The sequence below is a fragment of the Microtus pennsylvanicus genome, chromosome 10 (assembly GCF_037038515.1).
Source record: "Microtus pennsylvanicus isolate mMicPen1 chromosome 10, mMicPen1.hap1, whole genome shotgun sequence".
Taxonomy (NCBI): domain Eukaryota; kingdom Metazoa; phylum Chordata; class Mammalia; order Rodentia; family Cricetidae; genus Microtus; species Microtus pennsylvanicus.
The window spans coordinates 63,517,187-63,542,050 of NC_134588.1; the positions used below are offsets into that span (position 1 = coordinate 63,517,187).

Sequence of the window (24,864 nt, forward strand, 5' to 3'; positions counted from 1 at the left end):
TTAACAAAGGGTATATAGAGTAAATTGTCATAATTCCTTTTGATCTATTTTATTGCTCCTGTGCTTTAGAATTCTTTAGGTTACCATTGTTGTTATTGCTGTTGTTATTGTTATTGTTGTTGTTTTAAGCAAAGCCCGTCAATGATCAATTTTGCTTTGTTAGAAATTTCTTGCACTGTATTTATATTTTCAGTGCATTAACTCAATCTGTTTTTCCTCTTTGCTTCTATGAACTATGGAATTTTTCAACCACACTGAAATTCTTACCAGTTTTTAAGATAGCCATGCATTTGCACAATGTATGCTTTGGTTTACAAAAATCCCTCACTCCCTTTGTTTTGTGAGCATAGCTTATTTATTTATTTCTCTAGGCAATCACATCCAAATATCTGTTTCTTTAAAAAAAATTCTACTAATCTTAACCCAAATTGTAAGTCCAACTGGTGTGGGTGAATTGTCTGTATTCTGTCAATCATGTTTTAAATAAACACTGATTGGCTAGGCAGGAAGTATAGGCGGGTCAACCAGACAGGAAGTAGAGGCAGGACAATGAGAACAGGAGTATTCTGTGAAGAAGGAAGCTCTTCCCACAGTACTACCCAGACCACAGAAGAAGCAAGATGTCACCTACAAGGTACCAAGCCATGTGGCTAACATAGATAAGAATAATGGGTTAATGTAAGTTATAAGAGCTAATACAAAGCCTGAGCTTCTGTGCAGAAATAGCTATTCTCTGTATACTTGACTATTTAAGTTAAATTTTGTATGTGATGATGTCGTTATTATTAACTTGTGGGGGAAATGATGCTCTGTTTGTAGGATGGTATAATGTGCCACGGCACTGCCTAAAGAATGTGCCAGTTATCTCTATCCCCACTAAGCCTTCTAGTAAGTTAAAAAAAAAAAAAAGAACAATGATCGTTCACATTGGCAAATGAGGAAACTGTACTTGAAGCCCTTGCCACAACCATGAAATTGTGACAGAGCTTAGTCTTTAACATCGGCCAGTTTGCCTCTAATTTCTGTGTCCTAAAACACAGTCTATGTTCCCTACCCTGTGCACCCATGAGTTCCATTAAATCTCAATTTGTGTTCCACATATAGCCTCTACTTTTTAAACTGTGGACCAAGGCTCACTCGGTCTTCCATCCTTCAGGCTTAGAATAGTATGTATCTCCTTATGACTATATACCATCCCTGCATTTGTGCACATACAGGCTGGCCCAGGCATTGAGGACAGTCTGTTACTTACTTCCTGAAATAGGATACCATCGGTTTGCAAACCAATGGCACCAAATGTGTGCACCTCCTCAGAGAAGACTAATGATGGTTGCTGGGCCCCCAGGAGCATGCTAAGCCATGCTTCTGCTCTGTTAGCCCAGCTCTTCTGCTTTCCAGATGAGAGCGGCGAACACAGTTTCTTTGCTCCAGTCACGTTTCGCTGCAGCAGATTCCGTTCAACCTCTTGACACCAATTTGTGTGATATTTTAGCATTTAGTGTGCAGACAGGAAAATGGCATTCCTGCCTGCGCCCTCTGGGCAGGCAGCCCGCTTTCAGGTTTAGCAGTGTGATTTGCCTTTCTCTGAGTTTAGTCAGCTCTATTGAAATTCCTCTTCTGAGATTCTCTCATTAAACCCTCCCATGATCCATCGCTGTGATGCTGATTATCACAGTGTTGTCTTTTGCCATTATTAATCTTTGGCGCTTGCTGTTCTATGCTGCTTCTGAAGGACTCCTGTGATTTTGGCTATTAATCTTTATATCAATCAAATTATTTACTGTTTTAACTTGGAAGGACTTGCAGCTCCTGGGACTGCATCTTAGCTGCTCTGGTGGCTTCACGGTGAATGCTATTCTTTGAATCCCTTTTATTTTTCCCTTTGAAGACTCGTCCTGCACATTCTTCTTATTTTGTTGAGTCCATTTGGAACAACTGTAGTGTCCACACTTTTAGTTCTTTCTCCTTCATGAGGCCAAAACTATCTCTTACCTTAACTGTGATATTAAAAAACTCTCTGGACACATGTCTAGTTGCAGTCCTGTGGTGGCCTCAGGAATGGGCTTTGCAGATATCCTACTACAGAGAACTAACGGAGGGAGCCCTAGTCGTTCTACCTCACAGTCCACCACAGATTTGTATCATGGCTACATTTCCTTCTCTCTGCTCCCTTTAACATTAAAACAAAGCATTCTGGACACGGTAGTTATTTTACAACGATTTGGGAAAATTACACATATAAATAATGGAATAAAGATGTGTTTTGTTTCATGGTTTCAGTCCATAGTCATCAGGTTCCATTGCTTTGAAGACTTTGGCGAGGCAGGAAACAAATGGAAGAAAGATACTGACCTCATGGAAGCTAGGAAGCAGAGGGTTGGGAGTAAAGGGGAGATGCTTAATATTGAAACCACTTCATCAGTTTTAGCAAGGCAGAGCCATTCCTAGGGAATGAGTGTCTTATCATGCTGTCAATTTTGGCTCCTCCCGTAGTCTTACTGACAAAGGCAATGCACTACTGTGTTACTACTTCTAGGCTCTCCCAGACTTTCCGGCTTCTTCAGTGTGGCTCCCTTCTCACTTCCTCCCAGACCAAGTCCTGGCTACACTTGCAGAGTTGAAATGGCAATCACATAAACAGGAAAAGCAGTGTTCTCAGAGGGAAAAACTAAGCCAGCCGAACAACTTTTGGAATGAAAAGAAAACGGCCGGCTTATAAGAACAGGTTTGTGGCATTTGTTTTTGGAAAGCATAATTATACTGAAAACCACCTAATTAACCGAATTAATGTTTTGCATATTCATTAAGGTGTACTCACACATTTCTCAAGCAGTTGAGGGTCAGAGGTGGGAAGAAGATTTGACAAATGACATAAAACAGAAATAGTGCAGTTTTGTGCCTTAAATGATCTTACAGAAAATGGCACGGCTTGATCTTTATGTAGGGGAAAAAAGGGTTTTTCAAAGTTGACTGAGAGAGGCGAAGTCCTCTGCGCTCATCTGAAGGGAAGCAGAGAGAACCAGTGAGAACAAATGCAAAGAATAGAACCAGCCCCAACTCAGGGTGATTTTACACAGGGAGTTGACAGCAGCAAGTTTGCTTTTTGTTCCCTGACACACTTTTGGGTGTTGGGCAGACACCAGGAAAAAATTTTCAATAAGCTGAACAATATAGGTTCATAAATATGCTCTTTGTCAAAACTGGTCCTGTTTCAAAACAAAATAACTGGTGGGAAATGGGTATTTGGAAGTCAGTAACTGTTCTTTTTTGAAATTTCTAAGATTTACCCTGTCGTCACATTGACTCAGCTCTGTGTGATCTGTTCTTAGAAAGGATTCAAGTGGAAAATGTGAAAACAGCTGCTTGTCTTATGGGGAGGCTGTAACTGGTCTGGTTCACAGGGTCACGGTGGTGCCAACACTGGGTAGGGTTGACAGCTGTCACTGTGACTCTGCCCACTGTCCTTGATGGAACTTTCTCCAGATGAAGCATAATAGGCAAGGGTTGTGGATTCAGATAGACCTGATTATATGGCACCAGAAATGGATGCCCCTCTCAGCTTCCATCTCTCTTCCGTCCCTCTGTTTCCTGCGGGCATGTGACTGTGACACTATAAGTGGTAAATCCCCAAAGGAAATGATAAAAGCAGATTCCCTCGACTTCAATTATTTACCCTGGAGTTCGTCTGATACTAGTTTATCTTAACGCGCTTTGAGAGGCATACTACATCCCTAGCTATTATGAAGCCGACGAACGTTTGTGGGCCAACTCCTAAATGTGGAGAAAGGAGTTGCCGGCCTCCCAGAGCTTATGGTTAAATGAAATGTGTTTCTATCCATCCTTCCCAATCAGCTGGGGAGATGGTTAAATTGTGGTGCAATCACGGCAGGCTGGAGAGATGGACCACTGATTAAGAGCACCCACTGTTCTTGTAGAGGAACTGAGTTTGCACACAGCCAAACCCTCATACACCAAAACAGACAGGGAGTCCCTCCCAGGCTGCCTAAAGAAGCTTTGATAATGAGAGGGGATGAGAAAGGATAGAATATTTTGAAAATGTGAGAATTTGTGGTTTTCTCTCACAACTATACACGTCAAAACCACTGTGCTGGAGCTAGCAATGGCTCAGGTGTTACAAATCTTTCCTATTCTTCTGGAGGTCTCGAGTTGGATTTTCCAGCATCCCTGTGTGATGACTCACAACCACCTGCAACTCCAGCTCCAAGAGGATTCAACATCCCCTTATGGTCTCTGCAGGGATCTATACACACATACATATAAGCAAACACATTAATAAACAAACCATTGTGGTACCTAATCATTTCTCCACATGTTCATCACTCAATTTGGTGATGTAAACTTACTATTTGGGCATATATGATTGTCCCCTATTAGGAGAACAGTAATTTTACATAGGAGAAAATAAGTCACTAGGAATGCTTCTTTTGCAGGGCAGTGGTGGCACACGCCTTTAATCTCAACACTCAGGAGGCAGAGGTGAGTCTGAGGCCAGCCTGGTCTACAAGAGCTAGTTCCAGGACAGGCTCCAAAGCTACAGAGAAACCTTATCTCAAAAAACAGAAAGAAAGAAAGAAAGAAAGAAAGAAAGAAAGAAAGAAAGAAAGAAAGAAAGAAAGAAAGAAAGAAAGGAGTGCATCTTTCCTAGGGAAAAGTACAACATAATTGGACTGGTAGGTCCCTGGAAAAATTTTCTTTGGAATAAAAGTTGTCACTGCAGGGGATGGCTATTCCCAGATCATTCCTACAGAAGAGTTTAATCTCCACCTCACTGATGACATCCACACCATCACTGCAGCTAATAACCTCATAGCTACTGCCATCCATGTTCAGATGTTTCTTGAGCTGACCCAGACAGACAAGGCTCTCTTTAATAGCTTGGTACCTTGAGTAACTGGAGTAGGAAAGTTCTCTGATATCCAGATCAGAAGCTTACAGAGGTTAGGCTTTGAAAAGACTGACCCTGCCACACAGACAGATGATGAGATAAACAGATTTGCAAGACCGGATAGTAATCCAGAAACCATAACGTGGCAGAGAGTGCTGGGCATCAGTGATAGATTCCTGAGGAAGATCACAGTTGGACAGGCTCCAACAGAGAAAGGCCACACTCTGACGGCCCCATTTGATATCGCTGTGGCGAGTGAAATCATGGCCGTTCCAGCCCTCACTAGTTCCCAGGAAGACATGAGAGAGAGAGAGAGAGAGAGAGAGAGAGAGAGAGAGAGAGAGAGAGAGAGACTGGGCAAAATGGTGGTGGCATCCAGTAAGAAAGAAAGACCCATCATGCCGAAGATCTGGGCATGAGTGGAGCGCTGATGGTGCTGATGAAGGATGCAATCAAGCCCAAACTCATGCAGACCTTGGAGGGCACACCAGTGTTCGTCCATGCTGGGCCTTTTGCCAACATCACACATGAGAATTACTTCATCGTTGCAGACAGGATTGCACTCGAACTTGTTGGCCCTGAAGGCTTCCTAGTGACTGAAACAGGATTCGGAGCAGACACAGGAATGGAAAAGTTCTTCAGTATCAAGTGCCAGCATTCTAATCTCCAGCCACACGTGGGGGTTCTTGGTGCCACTGTCAGGGCTCTTAAGATGTACGGGGACAGCTCCACAATCACCTCTGGGCTGCCCCTTCCCAAGGCTCACACAGAAGAGGACCTCAACTTGCTTGAAAAGGGCTTCAGTAACTTGAGGAAACAAATAGAAAATGCTAGGATGTTTGGAGTGCCTGTGGTCGTGGCCAGGAACACATTCAAGACAGAGGCTGAACTGAACCTCATCTGCTGCCTCTCCAGAGAACACGGGTTTTTGACATTGTCAAATGCACCCACTGGACAGGAGGGGCCAGAGGCAGGGGGCCTTAGCCCCTGCTCAGGCAGTCCAGCGAGCATCACAGGCCCCCAGCAGCTTCCAGCTCCTCTATGACCTCAAGCTCCCAGTTAATGATAAAATCAGGATCCTTGCACGGAAGATCTAAGGGGCAGATGACATCGAGTTGCTCCTAGAAGCACAGAACAGAGCAGAGGTCTACACAAAGCAGGGCTTTGGGAATCCACCCATCTGCACGGCCAAAACACATTTGTTTTTGGCTCACAACCCAGAGCAAAAAGGTGTGCCCAGCTGGCTTCGTTCTGCCCATCCGTGACAGCTGTGCCAGCGTTGGCGCTGGTTTTCTGTATCCTGTAGCAGGAAAGATGAACACAATGCCTGGACTCCCTACCCGGCCCTGTTTTTATGCTATTGATTTGGACCCTGAAACTGTAACAAGTGAATATCTATTCTTGAAATATTCTATTCTTGAAAGAGATCTTCCGTCTGCGAGAGGTCACTTTGTCTGGACAGTGTCTGCTCAGGCCTCCTGAGGAAGTGTGCAGAAGTCCAGGAAGTCAGCCCCTGATGCAAAGAGCTTCAGGAATAGTGAGAGTTTCCCTAAAGCCTTTCACGGCCTTAATTAACATCATTGTGTAGAAATTAACATAAATCATGTCTATTTACTTAGTGAAAGTCTACAGAATAAATGGAATAATTTTGCTACCTTGGTGTTGAAATATAAAGGAAAAAAAAATGCTTTTTTTCCCATGAAGGTAAGCACTGCTGTCTGTTCTTCGCTGCCTGCTAAGGGTCTGGATAAATGAAAGGCTGATTAAATAGAGCCGGGCACAGGAAAAGGGAATGGCGAGACCCCATGTCTTGCGGCAACCTTTCACACATTCACACCTGTTCTCTGTTTCTTGTCTCTCCTTTGTGTGGCTAGGTAGGATGGGCAGGGCCAGTGGGAGAGGCAGCAAACTTCAAATCCCTGGAGGACAAAGGTGTTTGTTGAACAGAGAGAACTTCCTGTGTAGCAAGCCCTACTCAACAGGGGAATTCTGGATCGCTCAGAGATGCGTGTCTCTGTCAGCTGGTCAGCTTAATGTATAGAAAGGTACCTCGAGAAATAGCAGAATTCCAATCTCTCATGGATTCCATGGGTGTTGGACTTGTGATTTGGTCAGGCCATATGTCATGTGCCATGTTAGATATCACCACAATTTGGAGGACTCCCCTTTGGAAAATTCTGAGGTGAGGGAGTCTGTGGGCTTCAGATTTCCATGGACAGTTCCCTTCTGGTGATCCCTAACTACCTGAAGGTCATCTGAGCTCGGAATTAATCAGCCTGGCATCTCACTAACCCTTTTCCCTCCTCCAGGCAAGGTGGTATCATAAGTTAATGGTGATGCATTGATTGATTTGGGCTCCAGCCTTCTAAACCCCTCCTGCCATTACCACCCACCGCTTAGCTAAGTGCATGGGAGAAACAGACAATCCTACCATCTCTGTGTTACCTTTTACAGGGAATATTAAACACATGTACTAGTATTTAATTACAAAATTATTGTGAGTTTCCTGGAAAAAGCTGAGAATAGTTAAGAAAATCCAGGGAAGGAAAACAGCATTTTCCTTTTATTTTTCTGTAGCAAACATTGTATATTTGATTATCTTGTCTTGTTTCTGAATCAAGGACTCTATTGTTCACACTGTGCTCTAATTGCTTTTCACTCAACAGTATATTTAGAGCATTTTCTTCTGTGTTCTTTTAAAGCAGGAATTTGGTTTGGTAGACTACACAGTATTCTCTTTCATTGATATCTATATACCATCTCTTATATAGCCACACCCCATAGACCACACCTTATATAAGCATACCTCATAGACTGCCCCTTATAGACCACACCCTATGTAACCGTACCCTACTATTATTTGTCTGGAGGTCTTTTTTGTTTGTTTTTTTCCAACTAACTTTGTCTTTTATTCTATCAGGATTATATTTTCATTATCACAAAGCCACACAGACACACATATATAAGGTAAGTATCTAAAAACAACAACAACAAAAACAACCTAAGTTTCATACTTTCCATATATAGTGTCACAGTGTAAAGACTCCTGATCCAAATGGAAACTTAGGTGGACCGTAGAAGAAACTCAGGCTGCTCAACTAAGACGCAGTCCTGCAGGGCAAACATCAAATCCCATAGTTCATGTAGTCCCAGTGGTATTGTTGCCCCCCCTCCCCCTGCAGACAAGAGTTCTCTTGTCTCTGGTCTATGTGTGCCTTGTTATTAGGCCAAGTCCACTTGGTCCCTGCAGCTTTCCTGAGCAAATACCCTCCATTTCCTATCTGCAACATCTTGGAATTTCCACTGCAAACTAGGCTTCCCTACTTTCCCAACTTTAAACAAAAGCCTGTTGGGATCTTCTTGCAGAGAATCCAAGCCTGACACATATCTCCTGGCCACAGCACCTTTTTGAACCCTTGGCAGATGCCTCCAGGTCACTTTCACTCTCTCTCTCCTTTGTGTGTTTATTTATGTATACATATATGCATACCTATGTTCTATATAAATATACATACATACATACATATATATGTAGAATTATGTACATGTTTTCATGTATATGTATTAGAGGCTACAGATCAATATCAAATATCTTCCTCAATTGCTCTCCACTTTACCTTTCTAAATGAGTGCTCTCACTAACCCTGGAACTCAGAAATTCAGCTAGAGTAACAGGCTTGCAAGCTCTGGGATCACAGCATGTGCCCCTGAGCCAGGCTTTTAAAAGTGGACTCTGAGGATGGTCCTCATGTTTGAACAGCAAGTACTTTACTGACTGAGTCATGCCCCAATCCTTACAATAATTGCTTAATAATATGAATATCTTACCAGTTATAATTTGTCTACACTGTTTTGCCACAACACTAAATTCCTTCACATTCTTTTCCTCTAAAACATCTGATTTTTCACAGCTTTTTGTTTCACTTATTGCTCTCACTTTAAATCTGGAAAGAACAGGGTTTTTCTGTCCTGCCAGCCAACTCCCAAAATAACCAAGCAGAGACTTATTAAGGATTATACATGCTTAGCCACTATCTCAGGCTTCGTTACTAACTAACTCATAATCTCTAACATTGGCATAAAGAAATAACCATAGTATGTATAATGCCTAATCTAGGTTATCAACCTGACATACCATAAGGGAGTTGACGTAGTGAAATGCATCTATCGTATTTGTCTATTGCCTTGTTTGTGGGTGATTTTCTTGATTGCTAGTTGATGTCTTAGGAGAGCCCAGCCCACTGTGGTCAGTACCATCCCTAAGAAGGTAGGCCTGAGATGTATAAGAGAGGTGAGCCTAATAACAAACTAGTAAGAAGTGGTCCTCAGTGGTTCCTGTCTCCAGGAACTCCTTGAGTTCCTGCATGACTTCTCTCAAAGATGGGCTTGAAACGCAAGCTGAAATAAACTCTCTCTTCCCCAAGTAGTGTTCGTCACAGCAACAGAAAGCACATGAAAAAAAGTATGTAAATTAAGAGGCATGACTATGTTCCTATAGATTCTCTACCAAAGTAGGTAGCCAGGCGCCTGTGGGATGGAATCTAGTTTGCTAATCTCTAACTTGCCCAGCTCTGTTTTCACTGTGTAGGTAGTTATAAAATCTTGAAGTTTTTTACCTTCCCCATGTCCCAGTAGGGTATCCATCCATAAAATGAGGATAGTTATAGAGTCTGATTTAGAAAAAGCAATTATAAGGAATGAATAAATTCATTCAGACCAAAGTTCTCAACAAAATAAGCACCAAACTAAATGCTAATTGTGCTTATTTGAAGCCAGCACACTGCATAGATCATTGATAAATCTGCTGCTAGAAGACCATTTAAGTGAGTTTCAACTACACTCTTGATGTAACTCTGCCCTTCTTTCATTCCCACTGTCCAGGAGTTGGGTTATTGTCCATGTTCTTCCCACCTCCCAGCATAAAACCTGGAAAGAAATGGGAGTTAAAGAAATCTAACAGCAACCTTTCTACTATTTTATCCCCAACCCATCTCTACCACCACGCAAGGATATTATAGCGGCCACAGTGGAAAGCTGTCCCAGGTCCTCAGTAACACAGAAAACAAGCAGAGAGAGGCTCTTGACTCCCTCTAGGTTTGCCAGCAAGCTCTATGTCCTCTGGACCTTCCTAGCTAATTCTTTCCAGCAGGGCACTGATAGAGCTGTTAATCAAGTGTGAAGATGTCTCGTGGATGCATTCTGAGTCTCAAAGAAGTGGATCTCCATCTTAAGTTGGAAGCTGTTCTGTTCTTCGATCCCCCCCACCCCCGCCCAATATTCTGGAGATAGTATCTCCAATTGCAAAATTAATCAAACTTCTCTCAGTGACAGTAACGTTAATTTAAAATTTTTGTCACAATTACCAGGAGTGTTATTGCAGCTTCTGACTCGGAATTAATTTCTCCGTCACCGGCTTAGACTCCTTTGTAATCGTGATAAATGAAATAGCTTCCTGACCTTTTTTATTTAAAATAAATTACTTTACAAGGAAAAAAAATAACTACCTTCTAGTAATCAACACCTTCAGATAAACAGAGGAACATGGGACATTTGGTCCTTTATTGTTTCTCTCTAATTTGTGGGTCTTTGGTGCTTAAAATGACAAGTAGGCAGAGGGAAGTGAGTATGGCTATATTTCCAGATGGGACTAATTTAGGGTGTAGTATTGACTTTTATGGGGAGCACCACTGAAAAAAGAGTGTGACACTGAGGAGAAACTCTGAATTTGAACTAAAGAACCCCACCAGGGGCGAGAGACATAGAGGAAACAAGGTGCCCCCTTTCATTGTGAACCCACTCATCCTTGGTGGTGCAAGCTGGTGACACCTGGAAGCTGTCTAGGAGAAATGCAGACTCCTCAGGTCCTCACCAAGTCATTTAAAATCAAATCAGATCTCCATGAAACTATGCACATACTAGAATTTGGGCAATACTAAAGCTTAAATGTCTGTTGTGTTGGTCCAAAAATGAGGCTCAATAACAATAAGCAAAGTCCAGATACACCACCACTACTTGTGCAAAGAATAAGAGGTTCACTCTCTGTACAGATGAGAGTCTGGGGTGAGAAGATAAGATCATCAAAACCGTCAATTCATAAAGAGTCAATATTGCTCCGCTGCAGGATAACAGGAAGTCATCCAACGTCATACTGAGAAAAAAAGGGTGATAGAATCTACTAGACTCTGTGAGAGAAATAAATCTAGCAGTTGGATGTGAAGTGCTTTTGTAGCAACTGAATTGCCATTTCCTGGGCTCTGGAAGAGAACAGGACCTCAGTTCTAATGTCTGAAATGTGCGAGGACTTCCAACTTAGCTTTTCCCTGGAACTTGGAGACTGCCTTTGAAATTCGTTCCTTTCCCCCCAAATCCAGCTTACCTTTTAGCATCCAGCTCTTGTCAGAAGCAGTGCTAATGAACAATGATAAGATCTAAGGCCTCCTTCACCCAAGTCTAGGTCTACGGAGTAGGACTCCATTTGTCACCAGAAGTGTGTGCCTTTGTCTTGTTATTAGCAATTAAAGTACTTGCTGGAAAAACTTCATCCTCTGCAAAAGTCTTTGCACGTAAGGATTGCATGCCCAGTGCTTTTCTTAGAAAATACAAGACTGCCTTGGACTCTTTGTTATGAAACCTGCTGTCAAAATTAATTAAGAGAATCATGTAATTACAATTTTTTGCATCTAGATGGCCCCCAATGACTTGTTTCTTAGTGTGGAATTAGTTTTGAAATGTCTGAAATAGCAATGAAAAGACTAAATGGCCTTTTCAGGGGATAAAACAAACAATGAAGCTTTAAAAGAATCATAATTTTAATTATATCTTAATGACAGTTATTGTTAAGATGGAATCCCTCTCCATTCCAAACTTTCTTATGTTATGCTTATAAAATTTCTCAGGTAGGGGACCATGGAAACAAACTCGATGACCTTAAGAGCTGCGTCACTTTGTAAACAGACTTATTCCAGGTGCAAGGTTGGCAGGAAATTATTACCAGTTCCTAGGTTCATATAGAAACATTTGCCTAAAGTTTGACTTCCTGTGGCCCTTGATAAACCGAGTTATCACTAACACACACATGCTGGTGAATATATTATTTCATCCACTAAATAGAGATTTCAAATGACTTTTCAATATGCCAGATGGGGTTAATTATCTTTTAAGAGTGTTTTGGAAAAACTCTAAATTGTGCTGTAATCAAGGCTACACAGAACCTGGAACCTGGTGTGGCTGGCCTCATTTCTAAAAAAAAAAAAAACAAACAAACAAAAAAAAAAAAGTCACTCATTTTTGGTACCTATTTTTATAATTGTTCCCTGCCTTTTGGATTGCCCAGGAAGGACAAGTCTTCCTTCTGGCAGCCTACTGTGATACTAATGGAGACCAAGGCCACGTTAAAGTTTCTGACCTTCCCATCCATCCTACAAGGCTGACCAGTCCATGACAACACTGGGCTCTGGATCTACAACATTGCTTTCTGTTTCTGTGACCACAATATTTCAACCAGGACATCTCTGTTATGTGGTATCCCATGAGGACGGAAGCAGGGGATCCCAGCATGGGGCACAGGCTGGAGAAGTATGTGCCCACAGACATGCATCTGATGAGGAAACCAAGATGATGAAGTCCACCTTGCCCTCAGAAGGTAGCTGGCAGCTGTAGTTGGTACAGTTTAGGAGCTGTGTGACTTGTTCACCTCTTACTCTCCGTAGGATGGAGACAATCTCTAAAATTGCCCTCCAAATCCTCCTAGGAGTCACTGACGTCTGCCTCATCGTCTCACTGAGATTTCCAGAGCTTGAAAGCATCTGGCTGCTTCCACATCGGATTTCCAGAGCACTCTCCTCTGCCTGGAGTGGTCCCTCACTTTCAGCTCTGGTCTTCACATGCTTTGCTGATTTGCCCAGCAAAGCCTTTCCACACTGTGCTTTCCTGTTGCTTGTCTGGAAAGCTCTGAGCTCCCAAGATTGGGTTATGACCATGCCTGTTTCCACAGCATCTCACACTAGCTCAGTCCCCAATGGTTCCCCAGCTTTACTGGGGGTAGAGATAGCACCTTTATATTTTTTACTATTCCATCCACAACCCCTTACCACAATGCCAAGTGCACAACAAGCACTATTTGTCCTAGTGACAAGATGTTCCTGGTTATAACTAGAAAGATAAGCAGATGGCCAGAAGTGTTACACCCTGTGGCTTTATTAGGAACGGAAGCTGGTGCTAGAAGAGGCTTTCTCAAAAAGGCTTGAGACATACATGAATAAGAGAGAGCCAACAACTGTAGTGATAGAGAAATGTCTGTCCTTGCGAGCTGCAAGGTATTCTGACAAAGCTATGTAGAAAATTAACAGCGTAAATGCATATTAGAACACACACACATACATACTTCCTGAATTAATCAGAACTCTGGTATCTAAAAGCTGAAGTTCTTTGAAGTGTGAGAGCTGCTGGAATAAAATGAAAACTAATATGTGAGCGATGGATGCGGCTTCTCCACCTCCAAGTGTCCCTCACCCTTTCTCGTACACTCTCCATTAGACAGAATTTCAGTTTTGCCTACTGGCCTCTGCTCACTCTTCATGTGGCAGAAGATGCAGGAGGTTGCTTAGAAACCTCTGTTGTCAAGAGCTTCGGAAAGGGTCCATCTCTGAGGTCTTAGCATATATACAGTATTTAATTGGGTTTCACTCTGTGGCTTTGTTCTCCAAAAAGTGCATGGTAGAACCATCTGAGCACCTGCTTTCTCTGCAGGTCAAGGACCATGTCTTACCCCTGGAGAATGTTTCAGGAGATGGTAGTAGCAGTGGCCTTCCTGTCTTCTCAGGTCCACTCTTTTGTGTTCTAGGCTTTTCAATGACATGACTTAGGGATTGTCTTTCACTTTAATATTTGTAGTTGGCTATTATTGTCTGCATCTTACCTAATTAAGGGCGTCAAAGCACAAGAAAGAGAGAGAGAAAGAGAGAGAGAGAGAGAGAGAGAGAGAGAGAGAGAGAGAGAGAGAGAGAGAGAGCTCCAACTAACCCAGAAGCATTTAACTTGTAAAAAGTAACATTAGGATCTCAACCCAACATCTCACATTCTCAAACAATATATATTGTCTGTGCTCATGAGGGCTTCGTTTCACAAATGAGAAAAGTGGAGCTCAAATAAGTTACGTAGTTTATTGACGGCTATACAGCCCTTAGAGTTGGCAAAACCAGGTTTGGAATTAACTCTTCTCAATTCAGTGTTGGCAAGCAGCAGGCTCTTAGCTGCTAGTAGAATTCTGCTTCTGGTTTGAAACCATTTTCTTAGAAAAACTTTCTTGGGGTCTGTTGCTCTTGTGAATGGGAATAAAACAGTGGTTCTCAATCTGTGGGTCTCGACCCCTTTCAGAGTTGGATGATGCTTTCATAGGAATCACCTTAAGCCATCCCACATATCAGATGTTTCCACTGCAACTTATAATAGTAACAAATTCACTGTTAGGAAATAGCAACAAAAATAATTTTATGGTTGGACATTACCACAACATGAGGGAATGTATTAAAGGGTCTCAGCACTAGGGAGATCTAGAATCACTGGGCTAGAAAAATTAATAGAACCTCCAGAGGTCTTCTGCCAAGAACTCTGAACATAAAATACATCTTCGAATAGCTATTGCATCTTTATTAGTCTTAATAAGTACAATGGTGTAGAGCCGTGGAGAGAGCTATGATGGATAGTTTGAAGTGTTAATTCTTCTGCCAAGATCTTTGGTTTGAATCATTGAATTTGTAGATTCAAATGGATACGGTGCAAGTAGGTTTGGTATGTCCTCCACCCATCTGCTAACACTATGAATATTCCTGCTTCTTATAGGGTTGCTATGTCTTTAACCTGTATGTCATCACTGTGGAGTATTCCTGTTTCTCATAGGGTTGCTATGTCTTTAACCTGTTTATCATCACTGTGGCGTAGTCCTGCTTCTAGTATGGTTGATATGTTCCTAATTCATACACTCCGCCATCACTATGGAATAGTTCTCTTTCTGGCTGAACTCTTTGAAAAGAGTTTTACGCCTGTCTGTTGAAGCAGAATTTCAAGCTGGCTATTTCACACTGCAGGTCAGCACTGAAACAAGTTCAGGGGATGAACAGTAGATAAGCAGGTGGAACTGGTTAAGCACCAAGGAAAGAGTAGTCAAGGGCAGGAGTATATAGCTTAGTATTCATTGCCAACCACAAACACTGCAATAAAAGCAAAAGAACAATCAAAGATGCAGATACATGTATCTATCTAGTTAAGTGCTGCGAACACCATCAACAGAGAACAGTGATAAAATGGGCAGGCTAACCAAACAAGGGTCTTTCAGCTCCTTTATTCCTGCCTCCTGAAGGAGTTTTATTTTATGCACAACCTGAATGAGGAGAAAGAAAGAGGATGGAGCTAAAAGATGAGGGGCTATTACTGGTAAAGGAGACATCACATAAACAATAAAGAAAGGAGAATCCTGAAATGTTCTCCAGGTACAGCAGCTGGAGAATGGAAATACCAACTGATAGGCCTGTAAGACAGCAGTAGAGAAGTAGGCAGTGTGTGGGCTGAACAGGAGCATGGGGATATTGGTGTATTTATAAGGACATCAGCAAAGCACTGTAAGTTTTAGGCAGAGTTACTACCTGGTTTTACTGATTTTAAAATATCTTTTGGTCAACTGTCCAGACTGTATTAGACTCAAAAGCTCTAAAACATTATTTTTGAAAAAGACAAATAAATGAAAAAAAAGCCATGTGTTAATATGTCAACATTACCCAAACAATCACCTATAGATTAAATGTAATCATTATCAAAGTCTTGGCAATGTATTTTTGCAAAGATAGAAAAATTTGTCCTGGCCGGGCGATGGTGGCGCACGCCTTTAATCCCAGCACTTGGGAGGCAGAGGCAGGCAGATCTCTGTGAGTTCGAGACCAGCCTGGTCTACAGAGCGAGTTCCAGGACAGGCTCCAAAGCCACAGAGAAACCCTGTCTCGAAAAACCCAAAAAAAAAAAAAAAAAAGAAAAATTTGTCCTGAATTTCATACAATATTCCAAGATATCCAAAATAGCCATGCCAGGGTTGCAAAGCATGAGCAAAGTTGGAGGACTATTACTTCTGTTCTTAAAAATTACTGCAAAACTATAGTAATCAAAACAGTGTTGGCTGGATAAATAGCTTAGCAGTAGAGTAGCTGCTTCTCATGTGCGAGGCCCTGGTTCAGTCTCCAGTAGCAACAGTATGGCAATGGCATAAAAGTAGAGTTATATGTATCTCCCTCTCTCTCTCTCTCTCTCTCTCTCTCTCTCTCTCTCTCTCTCTCTCTCTCTCTCCCTTTGTGTGTGTGTGTGTCTGTGGTGTGTGTGTGTGTGTGTGTGTGTGTGTGTGTGTGTGTGTATGTGTGTGTTTGTCCATCCCAGTGGCAAGGAGAAAACACCAGTCTACATAATCAAATGATCTTGACAAGCATACCATGAGCACTCAGTAAGGGAAGAACTTGGCCTCAATGTTGTAGACAGATCTGGTACCATGTCCAGCTTTAGTGAGTGGAAGTCCTGTTGTCAAACCCATGTGTCACCTCCATCTCTGTCTCAATAGCCACTTTGTTGGTGGGAGCATTCTGCAGTGATAGGGATGGCTATGGGAAAGAGGCTGTCTATAGAACATGTCATGCTATCTACTTGATATTGAACTCCTCTGCTGAAGTTACCTTTTGGTGAGCATTTACATGAAACATAAGTATCTCTACCGCTTTTGCCCACTTTGGAGAGGTGTATCCACACACTTCTTCCCAGACGTCTTTCTCATCAATTTTTCAATAGTGCTCTGGTCATCCTAGTACCTAATCGCCCAGCTACAGCTTCATGAATCAGTGAAGCACCACACATCTGGTCATGTTTTCTTCCAAACAAACAGCATGGCCATGTGTCCTGCCCGTGGTGAAGATTACCTTTGCCGGCATCTCACAGTGTTGTCCCAGGCAGGGGTTGTTTGTGCTGTGGATGTCCACTTCTGGGTAGTGCTTGTATAAAGGGCAAAACCATCAGTAAACCAGAACCTAGTCCTTTCTTTCTCAGTCAACTGACTGACCACAGGGCACACACCATGAAGCTATAACAGCTTGCTTGGCAGCAGATGAAACTGTGATGTGCGTAGAAACCTTTGGGCAACACCTTCATGTCATCTTTTGATAACCTCAGGACCTTCTCAGGCCCAACCACGTATCTACCACTTCCGTTTGCAAATGGATTGTTGCCATGCATGTCCTACTTTATGACTTGGTGAGTCAGAAAACATGTAGCTAATGATGGGCAGCTCATGCCTCGTGTTAATTTGTGGCCTACTGTCAAACATTTGATTTCCACTAAGGCCCAACAGCAAGTCAAAGGGAGAACCGTCGTCTGCAGATGATGGTAGAGTTTTGCTACAAAATCCCAAAGGTCCCTTCTGTTATTCGCCTCTAAGAGCCTGCCGAAGGCTCCAAACATCATCCCTATCTCTGTGACTGACCCCGGAAGTACCGTCAGGTGTGCAGGATCATATGATCCGGTAGTAAAGCAACCTGCACAGCAGCCTGGACCTGTTGAAGAACCCCTTTTTGTTCTAGGCCCCCACACAAAGCTAGCAGCTTTCCAAGTCACTTAGTCTATGTGCTGGAGTAGCATAGCCAAGTGAGGAGCGTGCCATTTCCAGAATCCAAATAGATTCTCTAAATGTTGTGTCTTTGTTGGTAGTGGTAAGGGCCCGGTGCAATAACTTATCCTTTACCTTGGAAGGATTAGGTCTGCATACCTCACACCCTGGACTCCTAATAATCTCACTAAAGGAGAAGGCCCTTGAGTTTTGGTTGAATTTGTTTTCCATCTGTCTCAGTTACTGCTCTAGTGCTGTGAAGAGACACAATAACCAAGGCAACTCTTATGAAATAAAGCAGTTATTTGGGAGCTTGCTTATAGTTTCAGAGGCTTAGTCTATTATCATGGCAAGGACTCTGGAGACAGGTATGGCACCACAGCAGTAGCTGAGAGCTACAGCCTGATTCACAGGTGTGTGTATGTGAGAGAGAGAGGGAGACACACACACACACACACACACACACACAGAGAGAGAGAGAGAGAGAGAGAGAGAGAGAGAGAGAGAGAGAGAGAGAGAGAGAGAGAGAGAAATACAGGGCCTGGTATGTGCTTTTGAAACCTTAAAGCCAAGCCTCCAAAACTACACTTCCTCCAACAAGGCCACATCTCCAAATCTTTTCAAAGGATTCCACTCTCTGGTGACTAAGCATTCAAACAGATGAGCCTATGGGGTCATTATAATTCAAACCACCACACTCCACTCTTTGGTTACCATAAGCTTTTGACAATATCATAATGCAAAATCCATTTAGTCCATCTTCAAAAGTCTCCATAGTCTATCACAGTCTCAACACTCTTTAAAGTTCAAAGTCTCCTCTGAGACATCTCGTAATTGTCATCCCCTAAAAAAACTGAAAAAGCAGAGCACACACTTCTAAAATACAGTGACACAGGCTATACCTGACCATCCCAAACGTAAGAGAGGGGAGCACAGTGAGGAAATACTAGACCAATGCAGCAAAAAAAAAAAAAATAGGCTCTGAAAACTCCGAATTCTCCATTTCCATATCTGATGTCAAAGTGTTCTTCATATCTCCAGCTCCTGCTGACTGCTTGGGATGAGCACAGTAAAAAAAAAATCACTTTAGATATGTAAAAATAACTTAGCTGTCCCATCACACCCAAGCCTGCGCCTGATAAACCAGAATCCAGTGGCATCCACTTACTCAAGATAACCAGACACGGAAATACATTATGAACTGAGAAGTCTACAATACCTGCTTGACAGCAGACAAACGGAAAGCAAGAGTAATGCATTGCTCTTCACATCTTCAGGACTGCTGCGGAGACACCACCTTGACCTTTCCTGCAGCTGGAGAGTCTCCCCTGAGGTCCTGACCCTGGAATTGGAGACTCTTTGATGAGACTGGACACAACCTTTGCCTGTTACATAGCACAGGAAACCAAATTTGGGGAGATATGTTTAGGAACCATAGTAAGAATCTCAGAGTGTGAACCTGGTGTGATAACCCCCAGAACAACAAAATAAAACTTTTGTTACCTTCTTGATAGTGGTACTGCAACATAATTCTCCCTCTCTGGGCTGGTTCCACAGCTGGTCTTCAGCTTTCCTGGAAAGGTATCCCATGACTCTGACATCTCCAACATCTTGGGGTCTCCAACACAATCCGGGCTTCTTCCTCAGAACTTCTCACAATGGTCTCTCTAGAACTTGAGTGCAGGGATAACCCTGACACACTCCTGGTTTCATCTGCTTTCCTTAGACACAGAAGGAGGTCCACAACCCCTTTCATGTATCCTTGACTCTGAAGCCAGAACCACGTGACTGATGCTGGCAAATTCTGCTGCTTGATAGGGATGTGTGGCATGGTCTCAAGGCCCTCTGCCCACTGCCACTGCTCTGGGACCTGCAGCATTTCTGCTGCTGCGCCCCCTCGGGGAACCTGTAGCATTTTTACTTAAACCATTACAGTGGGGACGCTTCCACTCAGAAGGCCCACGTCAATAAATCCAGGCTGATCCAGTTTTATGTTCCTCCTACCTTTATCCCACACCCTTTAAATCACCATTCCCCAGACTTCTCATTGAACGAATTAGCAAACTCATTAAACCCTTTTGTAGTAAAGCATACCTCTTCCTGGACTAAACGTTCTACCTCCCCTCTTGGGAGCCTGCTAGTCTGACTACATGTTGTAATATGGTCGGCGGGCTGTGTCCTGTCACCCGGCTAGCTTTACCCGAAATAATTACACGGAAACTGTATTTTTTTAAACACTGTCTGGCCCATTAGTGTCAGCCTCTTATTGGCTAGCTCTTACATATTGATTTAACCCATTTTTAATAATCTGTGTAGCCCACGAGGTGGCTTACCAGGAAAGATCCTAACCTGCATCTGTCTAGAGTGGGAGAATCATGGCGGCTCACTGACTCAGCTTATTTCTCACAGCATTCTATTCTGTTTACTCCACCCACCTAAGGGTTGGCCTATCAAATGGGTCTAGGCAGTTTCTTTATTAATTAACCAATGAAAGCAACAGATTAGAAAGAAATCACTCCCACATCATTTCCCCTTTTTCTGTTTAAACTTTCCTTGTAAGCCACCTCGTGGACTACACAAATTATTAAAAATGGGTTAAATCAATATGTAAGAGCTAGCCAATAAGAGACTGACACTAATGGGCCAGACAGTGTTTAAAAAAATACAGTTTCCGTGTAATTATTCCGGGTAAAGCTAGCCGGGTGGTGGGACACAGCCCCACCACTCCTATTACAACAACTATACTTCTAGAAGCAACTATTGGTGGGCCCTGAGGGACACCAGTATTGTCTTGCCTGACATCTTCTTCTGAGAAATCACTGATGGTTGACCAAATGATGAAGGGATTAATTTCCTCAATCAAAGGCAGAAAAAGCAATATTTCAAGATCTGGAGATGGGAATAAAGAGACTCCTTCCTCAGGTGAGATAAACCCTTGAAAATCTGAGGGTTCAAAGTTCTCAACTTCAATAGGGTCCTCCCACACATCTCCATTCCAAGCTACAGTATCCCATTCCTTACGAATTAATGCACTTACTTTAACGGTTCAACATCCTACAGAACAGGGATTAAATTTTTGCTGTAACTCAACCAGCCTTTTAATGAGGCCGTCAATTTGATTTTCCACAACTGGATGCTGGAGAGAAGATTCTCTTGTTGGGCACATTTAGAAACCTTTAGGCTGTTGATGCACACTGGGAGCTAGTCAATTTTACTGCTGAGTTCATTATTGCTCTTCAATGTGTTCTGAGATGCTAAAAATGGGTGAATTTTATCACAGAGCTCATTCTTATCCATTGTCAATTTATCCAGAATCACTAGGAGCAAGCAACCACTCAGCAGCATCATTTTCCTTATTTTTCCACAAACTGACCACAGTTTTGTATAGCATCACCAAACTCCTTGTCTCTTACAATTAGTGGATCAAGATAAACCAAACTCTTTCCTCTCTTTACGTGTGTAAAGTCCTTCAAGTCATGGGTTTTCAGTACTCTCCATCCGTCTAGGAATGGCTTCGGTAACTAGAGGTGTTGGCAATTTGGAAAACCTATACTTAAAAATGTATCCTTGTATTTATGTTGTTCTAGAACCACTTCTACTGCCAAAATTTATATTGGCCAGGGTACTCAAGAAGAACAGAACTCACAGGATGAGTCTATATATAGAAATAATGGGGATTTATTATAGAGAGAATGGCCAGCTAATCAAATAATGGCAGCCTATCAATAAAAGGTCCAAGAATATAGTAGATGTTCAGTCTACAAGGCTGGCTGTCTCAGCTGGTCTGCAGTAGACACTGGAATCCTGAAGAAATAGGCTCTAATGCCAGCAAAGGGATGGACTTGCCAGTGAGAGTAAAAAGGCAAAGAGAGCAAGCTTTCTTATCCCATGCCCCATACATGGGCTGCCAGCTGAAAGTGTGACCCACCTCAAAGATTACCTTCACACCTCAGAAGATCTAGATTAAAGGTTTACCTTCCTACCTCAGAAGACCCGGATTCAAATGGTTCTTCCTACATCAAATGATTTAATTAAGAAAAAAAGTCCGGACTGGAGAGATGGTTCAGAGATTAAGCAGAGGTCCCAAGTTCAGTTCCCAGCAACCACATGGTGACTCACAACCATCTGTAATGAGATCTGGTGCTTTCTTCTGGCATGTAGAAATGCATGCAGGTGGACCACTATGTACATAATAAGTAAATAAAATTTTAAAAAAAGAAAAGAAAAAGGTCCCTCTCAGGTGTACCCAGTCACTTGGGCTATAATTACTTTCAGATGTCGACAAGCTGACAAGCAAGAAGAGCTATCACAAATTGTATTGAAAGAGTAAGATAAGTAGCTAGGGATGCTACCACTCCTTTTAGAAAGAATTTTGTGTAAGAACAAGAATGAGCAATGATTGTATCTTGGACTAAGGTGGTTATCAGTGCAAATGCAAAAAGGGAGGTGTGTGTGTGTGCACACGCGAGTGTGGTTTATGGAGCTGGAAATCACCGTCATGGATTCCCCCTCACCCTCCAGCCAGAGACGAAAGTGCATCTTACTCAAACATGCTTTAATTTGGCAAGACTCCTTTCTCTTGACATCGTAACCTTATCTTACAGGTTGGCAGTTACATCTGAATTGACTCTCTGTGTACATGTAATAGAGCTGTTTCTATAAATTCATCATGCATGCCCTTTCTTAGAGAATCTACAAGGAACTTGCTGTTTTAAATCTTGGAAGTGTGATTCTCTGTATTACGATGGTTGAAGTCTCGACAATCTCCTGCCCAGTGGTTTTATTTCAGAGTGACCCCTCTCCCAAAGCATCTAGTGTTGGAAACTTCATTGACCACTATAGGAATATTAAGAGGTGATACCTAGAAGAGGTGATTGGGTCCAAAAGACACTTGCTCTCAAAGACAGATGCCTGTTTCTAGGGTGGGAGGTTACTAAGCAAGGGACAATTCACATAAAGGAAATGATTTTCTCCCTTCTCGCTCATGCTAATGTATTCCCTCATGCCCTGCCTTACCTTAGCCTTCTGCTTCTAGCCATGGGAAGATACACCTAGAAGACATGTCTCAGAAGATGTCAGCCTTTCTGTCTTGGACTTTGTAGCCTCCAGAACTGAGAGGCAATAAATTTCAATGCTTGTAAGTTATTGAGTCTTACTGTTTCTTTATAACTGCATAATATGTACTAAGACATCTAATTGTGTGAAAGTTCATTTGGCATCAAACTATGCTATATGACATTCCTTGTCTATGCTCTGGGAAACTCCCATATCCTATGCTAACCCTTGTAGTACCTTAACAAGACATTATCTATCTCGAGTGTTCTTGTTGTACAGATAAATCCACCCAAGTTCTCTGCAGACACCTATTTTTAAGAAGGTGAGTGAGCCTATAAAATGGAGATTTTATGGAGTATTTGCTTTGCAGATTAGCTCTTTGCAACAGGTGGACTATTTTCACATCGCCTGAGAATCTCTTCCACTCCTTCAAACTTATCCCTCTTGAGATTCCCATGAAGGAAATGGCAGTGAAAGTCGCACAGCAAAGAATCCAACAAATGGACACAGTTTCCTAAAGTGACAGCTTTTCTTCTTGTGCCAAGAGAATGGTCACGGTGGATATTTTGGATGTTCATTTTGGAAATCGTGCTGCTTGCCAAGCCTGTTCATTAAAGCATAGAGAAATGGTATAACAACTCACATTTGGAGGTTGAGCCCTTCTTTATGAAGTAGGACAACTGTGCTGGTATTACAAACAGCAGCAGTGCAATGCTTAGGCAGGTGAATTACTGAACTGAAGAGGAAGGCAAGGGGCTGAAACTTCAGGTACTATAATTGTGACCAACATCAGAAAGGGAGGCACGTGTGTTAGTAGGTACTCATGTTCACACAGAGTAGTATTTTGCATAACAAAAGCAATTATCATTGAGCTTGGGTAGGGGCGCTAGCTCTTTGGAAAGGACATTGTAGTTATTTGGGTTTTTTAAATTCATATATGATTTTACACATATGAGTGTGTTTAGCTGCAAGTATGTATTCTCTCCAGTGCCCACCATTCATCAAATCCCCTGAAACTGGAGTTATGGATGGTAATGAACCACCATCTAGGTGCTAGGAATCAAAGCCTAGACCCCTACAAAAGCAACAAGGGCTCTAAACTGATCCATTTCTCCCACATCTGTTGTAATTGGAGCAGCAGGCTGCTTCCTGCCACCTGGCTAGCTTTATACCCGAAATAATTACACAGAAGCTGTCTTCTTTTAAACACTGCCTGGCCCATTAGTTCCAGCCTCTTATTGGCTAGCTCTTACATATTGATCTAAGCCATTTTTAATAATCTGTGTAGCCCACGAGGTGGCTTACCAGGGAAGATCTTAACCTGCGTCTGTCTGGAGTGGGAGAATCATGGCGACTCTCTTATTCAGCTTCTTTCTCCCAGCATTCTGTTCTGTTTTCTCCACCTACCTAACAGATGGCCTATCAAATGGGCCTACGCAGTTTATTAATAAGAAATCACTCCCACATCACACATCCTCTCCCCACTTTCCTTGAGTTTATAGTGAAAGAATTCTTAAATCCTTCTGCTATGAAACACCACAGCAACAGATCCAGGAGAGATGGTATTGAATACTCTCTGGTAACTGATAGGCCAAACTTCATGCTGAGCGTCTGGGATGGACTAGACAGCTTTTATTTATACAATGGTACCATAATTGTGACTGTATTTAGAGATGACGTCTTTGAAGAATTGATTAAGATCAACCATTATTCCTGATTTATAGACACAAACACTCAGGTAGATTAATAAAACTTATGAATGAATTAATAAATATCAAGCAAAAATAAACCCTGGCAGTCTCTAGTCTTGAATATAATGAACAATCATTTTAACCAAGCATGAGACTGAAAAGGAGATACTGTTTTGGTTTTTCCTCAATTTATTTTTGGTTGGGGTGTTAGATGCAAGGCTTTACCTTCCATGTGTCCCCATCACCTGCAAAGCCAGTGAGCTCATAGTACATTCTCACACTTGACTGGGTACAAGATATGGAGACACCATGAAGAAGCCAGTGTGGTGACTCAGCATCCAATCTACTTCCCTTTACTGAAGGTTGGTGCTGCTCAAGAAGAGAATTTGGTGTCATGGAGTAATTGACTAAATGCGTCAATATGTAAAATTGAGATACCCGGGCAGTTCATAATGACCAAAAGATGCAGAAAGATTGCCCAACACTACCTAGGTTTGCAGATAGGAAAGTGGCCATCTTTCTAAGAGAAATTCATCTCTGGCAGCAACACACTCGGTGGTTCTGGATGGAACTGAGTTGCT

At 42.3% G+C, this 24,864-nt stretch overlaps 1 pseudogene; it reads left to right on the plus strand.

The window, feature by feature from the left end:
• LOC142858136 (C-1-tetrahydrofolate synthase, cytoplasmic pseudogene) overlaps positions 1 to 6,388 on the plus strand; it is a 46,129-nt pseudogene extending 39,741 nt beyond the window's left edge.
• The last annotated feature ends 18,476 nt before the right edge of the window (positions 6,389 to 24,864 follow it).